We start from the raw sequence: 6,397 nt of genomic DNA on the forward strand, positions 1-6,397 counted from the left end.
TTGCGTGAATTTACGAGATTAGTACATCAGTCATTGCTTGGATGATCTTATTCTAAAGGGAAGTGTGTGTGTGTGTGTGTGTGTGTGCGCGTGTGCGTTCATGCATGCATGCATGCGTGTGTTTGGGCACTAGGCGGGTTAATGTTGGATGAAATTATGTTAATATTGAAATTATGTCTTCATTAGCATCTCTTCATGACAATCCACATGATTAGACAATAATCATATCTGTCAGTCAAGCGACAAGAATTAAACCGTTGACTTAAAAAAAAAACTGGCCACAATGACGTGTCATTAACATTATTTTACTTCACTTGTTTATAAAGCTCTCAATGATCTGGCACCTTCCTACCTCTATGACTGCCTGCCTAGGTATGTTCCAAACCGCCCCCCCTCAGGTCTTCTAGTGCTGACCTGCTCGAAGTGCCTACAATGACATATAAAAACACGGTGAAGCAGCATTCTGCTTCTACGGCCGACAGCGTGGAATAAACTCCCATTACAAGACAGGCAGGTAGCCTCTGTGGATAGCTTTAAAGCACAGCTCAAGACCTATTTCTTCACTCTTGCTTTTAGTTGATTTTTAAATCTCTGTGTTGTTATTCATGTCCTCACTGTTTTGCCTGATTCACTGCCTTTTTTGCTATTATTTCAATGTTGTTTTACGCTTTTGCTTTTCCTTTTTTGCTTTATTGTTAAATTATTTGTACTTTTTCTGTAATTGTATTCTTGCTCTGTAAAGCACTTTGAGCTGCATTTCATGTCATGAAAGGTGCTATACAAATAAAGTTTATTATTAGTATTATTGCAATTCATCTCAGATAACACCGGAAAAGCTATCATTTTACAGGTTAGAGAAAGTAATAGTGTCTCTTGATTGACAGTAGGAAAGCTCAGAACAGAACACGATGCGTTGTGAGCTTGTAGATCGGCTATTTTGGCCAAATGTTCACCTACAGTATTATGACATGGCCAGAATAGGGACAATAGGGTTGATGAGGTTCAAATGTATTTTAGGGTGTCCCTGCTTTTCAGTAGATCACAGATTAACAGGACGATGTAAAGCAACAAAAGAATTTTGTTGCAATCTGAAGAAGACATATCTTCTCGACTGAAGACACGTCTTTGAACGCCAGGGTGATCTCATTCCGATTGTTTCTCCTGAGCAACAGTGGGATGCGAAATTCCAACTAGCACTAGCGTGTGTGTGTGTGTGTGTGTGTGTGTGTGTGTGTATTCCCTCTGATCTTGCAGTAGGAAGCGCCTGGCCACCGTGAGCGGATGTGGGACTTAACAGCTGTATGCAGTACATACAGACCCACCGCAGTCTAAAGCAGGCTGATACGTCAACCTCACATCACAAGAGGGTGAAGTTCAGACCCGGCATTCATGTGCGTGTACTGTATACTGGCGTGTGCACATGTCAGCATGCCTCTGTTTTGTGGCTCTATTTCCGTGTGTGCGCACATGCATGTGGTGTGTGCGTGCGCGTGTGTGTGAATTGTGTGTAGTGTGGTGTGTGTGATGTGTGAGGTGGAGATGATGCTGACAGGCAGGGAACAGCCTTCTGGAGGAAACAGCCTCTGGTGTCATTCAGCTCTCTATTCCAGTGATAACATACAAGACACTCCATATGGACATACAAGACACTCCAATTATGTGATCCTCAGATCACATGATTCAAGACATGGAGAATTCAGATCAATGATCCAATCAACGCCAGCATCACTAATACTCCAGAAAGATGACCTGGCATTTAAGTTTAATGAACGTGTTAGCAGTCTTACAAGTACTGTACTTAGTTTAAACACAGAATAAGCACCGCAGATCACTGACATTACTGAACAGGGATTAACATTACTGTACGTTATGTTATACAACCTTGGGTGGCATCTTTATAGGTTGCATGTGTGCTCTGTGATCGAGAAACCGGAAGTAGTAGTGATTCCATTCACTCTCATTGTATGCTGAAACAGGTCTCAAAATCAAATCAAAAATTGAGTACATAAGCAAACACAAACAAAGTGGATTCGGCTGACATAAAAAGCTGGTGACCTATTGACTTTTGTTGTGCAAGACAATTTCCGTCAAGGGTATACAACATGAATACAGCCATTGTTTTATATCAACTATTTAGTTTAGGATTTTACCTCCCCAGTTTAGTCATTGTCAATTCACCCCATGTTTTTATGTACCACAACAAATCCCCTCCGTTTGGTCTGGGGAGTGTGTAATAGAGAACTACATTTCAGCCAGCTGATTCTTTTCACCTGACAGTTTCACTGGGAGGGTGTGTAACATGCAGAGGAACATGCTATTCCTCCCAGTTCCACTCTCTGCTGAACAGCAGCCAGACCAGCCTGTAGGAGTTGCTAGTGCAGTGACAGAGAACGCACCCTAGAGAGGGTAGCATGGGTCCAAAACACTGGACCCATTCCAAAACGGACCCGTGGATAATTGGACCGGTCCGAAGCGGGCCTCTAGACCTTGCTGGATGCTCATTTAAGCTCATTTCACAAGGTACATTTTTGCTCCACACAGAAGATGTTTCAACTTTTTTACGCCACAACGATACATATCGTCACGAAAACCTATCGCGATATATCGCGGGACGATATATCGGCACACCCTATACCTCACGGTTCCATCCTTTTCAGATGGACCGACCTAAACCCGTGGGAATTGAAACGGCCAGATGTGTTCATCCATTGGAGCGCATGGCTAAGCCAGATGCACCATGGAGGAATCAAACTCTAGTCTCCAAGGTGGTGAGCAGGAACTTTACTCCTGCGCCACCCATACACGCCTATGAATACAGCCAGACGACCCTATGAATATAGCCAGACACACTTATGAATACAGCCATCCCCAATTAACCTAAGTTATGATCCACCTGGACTGACAATTTGCACCTAATGACATGCCCAAAATAGGGACACCAGGTTGAAAGTGGTTAAATAAGAGCAAGGCAGGACTTTCTAATGTTTCTCTGTGCTGACAGCATGCTACAGCAGTGTGATCCTCTGGTCCATAGAACCCCTGCATGCAAGATGCAGCTACCATGCAGCGGAATCCAATACCAGATGAAGGCGGACAGGGAGGGATTCAATGCTGGGCTAAGCTCTCTAACGCAGCCCACACTTACGTAAGTCTAGACCCAGGTTCTAAAACCCAGCCCACTGATGTTGGTCTAGAACCAGGTTCTAAAACCCAGTCCACAATGATGGAGGTCTAGAACCAGGTTCTAAAACCCAGCCCACAATGATGGAGGTCTAGGAGAAGATGGAAGGGGGAGAAGAAAAAATAATTGGTGAGATGTGTGTGTGTGTGTGTGTGTGTGTGTGTGTGTGTGTGTGTGTGTGTGTGTGTGTGTGTGTGTGTGTGTGTGTGTGTGTACGCATGCACACATCTGTCTGGGGTAGGCGCAATCCGTATGTATTTGTATCTAAATGCATGTTTGCATACGAATGTGTGCGTTTGTGTGCCTGTAAATGCATAATGCACATGCATATACACTCGTGTATCTATCTATCTGTGTGGGGGGCTTCATTCCACAGACTCTTGCACGCGCGTGTGTCAGTTGTCTGTGTGTGCGCAATTGTGCATCATACATGCAGTTGTGCCTTGGTGTGTGTGTGTGTGTGTGTGTGTGTGTGTGTGTGTGTGTGTGTGTGTGTGTGTGTGTGAGGTCTGGGTGAGCCTGTGCTGTATGTGATAAAGGTGCGGGTTAGCGTGGGTCCGTGGGGGGCTTCATTCCACACGCTCTTTGATGTGCTGGAGTGGTCAGAGGTCTCTGCAGCCTCATAGGTGGATTGGCGGGTGGGGGATGGGTGCAAGAATCAAATACAAGGATTGCTGTGGAAACCATCTAGAACCCTGTGTATATAGGATATGAGTGAAGGGCATGCATTTCATATACAGAGATGAAATGTACATGGGTCATGCACTGGAAAATCCTTAAGCAGGTTACAATAAATAACACGATAGTTAGAAATACTATCCGAATATTTGTGTGGACAAAAATGTATCTACATTGTGTTGCAGCAGTGTTGAATACGTGAATGTATGGTGCAAGGATAGGAGCCTGGTACTTTAACATTACAGCTTATTACCAGATAAAGATGAATCCCTTGTAAAACAAGGTTACATATATTATTATTACAAACACAGCAGAGGTTTGGTGAGCTGGGGGCACAAGAGGGGAGAAATTGTCACTCGTCTCTCCTCCTCTGAGGTCTTCTGTCTCCGCTTATGAGACCCCCATAAAACCAATAATGCTTCACAGATGCAGACATTTTGCCCGTGAGCTAGCAATATAGGAGGCGCGCTATGTCGAGAATGCCTTTGATCAGCACTTTATGAAGCCGACCGCTCCTTTTGATGATTGCACTGACATTTCCAGGGGACTTTGTAAAAAAGACTGGAGCATCGTGCTAATCAAACCAATGTGCTCTCTCCCTCGCTGTTCGCCATGAAGCTGCAAAGTTCTACAGGCCCGCGGGCCGGACGACGATCAAAGGTTGCGTCCTTTGACGTTTTCGATTATTTCAGAGGATTATTATTTATTAGTGAACAGGGTGCGAAGGACAGATTGAAGACACAGGGGGGGTAGGGGAGTCGGAAAGAATTGACAGAGGGTCACAAGCCGGATTCAAGGCCTCAACTGTGTCGAACCACATGGGTCCATGTGTCCTTATCCGCTGCACCATCAGGTCATGCTGACATTATGCTATAATTTCAATCAAAAATTACATGCTGTATATGAGTGCCGATCCGGCCATCTTGAAATCCCAAAGTGTTACGTTAAACAGCAACACTGATTTTTGACAGTAAAACTTTGAGCATTCATCAAAATCTCAGAGCGTACAAATGTAAGGGTCCATTTGATTACATTTGTACACACTTGGAGTTACAATTTACCCATGGATAAATGAACACTGATGATTTTACTGTGTAGTGGATAAACCTCTGTTTCACTGTCCCTCTCTATCTGTTCCTCTCAGTATGAACACATCACGATAAACCAGTGCCATTCATCATCAAGAGATTAATTTAAGATGCTGTCAGCGCGCACATGTGCATTCACAGAGATAGTACAACGTGCACATACTGTACAAACACACACACACACAACACTCAGACAAAGAGACACTCTGCACTTGGATGGCAGAGGGATGGTAAGTTCAGATATACAGTAAACTGTATACACACAACGTGAGCATATATACTATATACACAATTATCTGAGCACACACACGCAGACAGACACACACACACACACACACACACACACACACGCTGAGTAAGTGAAGCCATCTTTCATGCGCCCTTCTGGCCCTCATGCGGTGCTTTCAGTATGTTTCTTGAGCTAATGGAGCTGAACACTCACATATCAATCTTGTGTCCCATGAGGTCTAAGACTGATGATCTCAATTCTGCCTCACTTACTGTCAGTCTCAAATGTTGCCATTCATCACCTTCACCTCAGATCATCAGGCTAGTCTAGAGCTATTTTAAGCATTGTCGTACAGGAGTACCATTCAATCGAACAATTCATGTATTTCATTCCTACGAGCTCAGGCAACCCTCAGACAACTGGTGGAATGCTTGTAAGAATTTCTGAAACAGTGGTGCTTGAACACGCAAAAAGTAAATTATATTGGTGTCTAAGTGTTAGAGCATTTATTCCAATTCCAGTTTATTCCAAATTTCCCAGCTCTGAGCCCCACTGTATCCAACATCAAGGTCTCACTGCAAGAAGGTAAACTTTTGGGTTGTCAGTTGTCACAAGCTATCTGTTCTGTCTATGTTCCTGATTTTGTTTTTACCTTGACCTTTAACCTTTTCAACCTAAAAGTTAATCATCTCTTTGTGGCAGCCAACTCTTTAAGTTTCATGAAAATCTGCCCATCCGTTTCGCAAGTTATCTATCAAACAAACAAACAAAACAAACAGACCGGACTGATTATAATACCCTGCCACGCATTGCTGCGGACAAGGTAACACGTTAACCACTTACTGAATTACAAAAAGGTCTGAATTGCATAAATATACAATATTGCAATATTTGAACATTATGAACACATTTTTAATTTGGTAAGATTTTCACGTAATACATGCCCAAAATAGGGACACCAGGATGAAAGTGGTTAAGAACCTCTGTCTTTAGACAAAGTGCTACTAGCAAGATAGGGGCAAAAGCTTCAATGCTAAATTCCTATCCTATCCATCCCCCCACACATACAGAACCAAAACATCCGTTTGCTAGTCCATGTGGAGTCCATGTGCAGGGGAGTGTTGTGGCCCTCAGGCCTGGTTGTTAACAGGGAATCACATTCCCTCCTTACACCACAATAATTGGAGCTGTTTGACATGCACAGTGGACAGGTTGCTGATT

This window comes from Gymnoscopelus microlampas, assembly GCF_963454915.1.
Source record: "Gymnoscopelus microlampas genome assembly, chromosome: 24".
NCBI classification, from domain to species: Eukaryota; Metazoa; Chordata; class Actinopteri; order Myctophiformes; family Myctophidae; genus Gymnoscopelus; species Gymnoscopelus microlampas.